Genomic DNA, 1,673 nt, shown 5'->3' with positions numbered 1-1,673 from the left:
AATGAACTGTTTCTATCCTCGTATCTTGATCTGATTTTCCTTATTGAAGTAAAGATATGATTAACAGTTTAATAATGATGTCTTATATAGATCTTCATTCCAACACTGTTTGTCCCTAAAGCGCTGTACACACTGACAACCTTTTAGAAGATCACAAGTTATATGCTACAAAATTACACAAGTCAATGAGTTAGGCAATCAACGTAGCTAGCTGACGAATTATACACCTTCATACAACCTACCCTTTTTGTCTCTTTGCCGTTTTACAAACAAGATTCTTTATATTATGGCCGATTCTCCAAACGTATTCTGTTCAAATCTTCAAAATTTATAAATTTTCTTATAAAATCTACTGTTTCTCGGAAATATTCGTCAGTATGTTATCGGAATGTTGCCGTGTGTATACAGGATCAAATTGTTGCCCAAGTGTATTAACAAGATGTTGAACAACATGTTGCTGAAAATATTGTCAGTGTGTACAGTGCTTTATACTTGGATTATTATATAACACGATCATCGGAGCGAGACAACATGTCCTTTCATAGAATATAAAAAGAAATATGAATCAACACTATTCTATAACATATTTATAATTATAACTGTTAACAGGAGAGGGTGTTCCTGTACCAAATGGGGACTTTCTCTGACAGGTCTTATTAAAGGGCCTTTGACGCCCGTCTCTTGTTGATTGTCGTATACAAATGGGCACATAAACATAAACATACATACACCTTGACACAAAAATATCAAGATGACAGACAGTGGTGTATGTATAGGATATTGGCCGATTGCTGTTCGTTAAGTCTGATATGACGACTGATTGACGTCATATTAAACGAAACGAACAGCAGAGGCCAATATTCTACTTAAAAGACAATTTGAACTATGGTCGCATGTTTTTGTAGCAAATCATGTGACCAATATTATCAGATTCTCCATAATATCACATGACCAGGCATGCACGTGCAGTAGCCAAATCAAACATGTGCTCATTAAAAATTTCGCTGTACAAATGGTGAGAGGCATGGTGGAGTACGGAAATGTGAACGTAGATTGGAATGAATATACAGACGATAGTGATATTGAAATGTTAACAGCATTGCAAAAAATTGAAGCAGAATATTTGGTAGAAAATACTGCGAAGGACAGTGATATTGAACTTTTAAATTCATCACAACAAATTGAAATGGATTATTTTGGAGCACTTTTTCGGATATTAGTGATAATGACAAGATTGAATGCGGTCAATCCAAGGTTTCTACATGGAAAATAGCAGAAATGATCAACAAGCTTATTTTGGATCGTATTCTATTATCAGTGACGGTGATACGCCGTTGGGACAACAGAAAGTTGACAACAAACGCTTTAGAGATGTGTCTCATGAACAATTGAACGATTTGGCACTTTCTAGACTCCCCGAGAATACAATCGCCAAGAGTAAATGAGCAATTCGAGCATTCGAAAATTGGAGTGAGTTCCGTAAATCAAAAGCGAGCAGTGTAAAAAATGTACAAAAGAACATCTTATATAGATATGGACAAGAAAGAACTAAATGATTGTTTCAAGTTACCTTATAGCTGAAATTAGAAAACAAGACGGTAGTGAGTACAAGGGTAAAACGTTATAGGAATTAATTACAGCAATTCAGTATCATTTACGGATTAATGGCGTTA

Source organism: Lottia gigantea (genome assembly GCF_000327385.1).
Source record: "Lottia gigantea unplaced genomic scaffold LOTGIsca_124, whole genome shotgun sequence".
NCBI lineage: Eukaryota > Metazoa > Mollusca > Gastropoda > Lottiidae > Lottia > Lottia gigantea.
The sequence above is the reverse complement of the archived record's forward strand: the minus strand, read 5'-3'. Positions refer to the sequence as shown.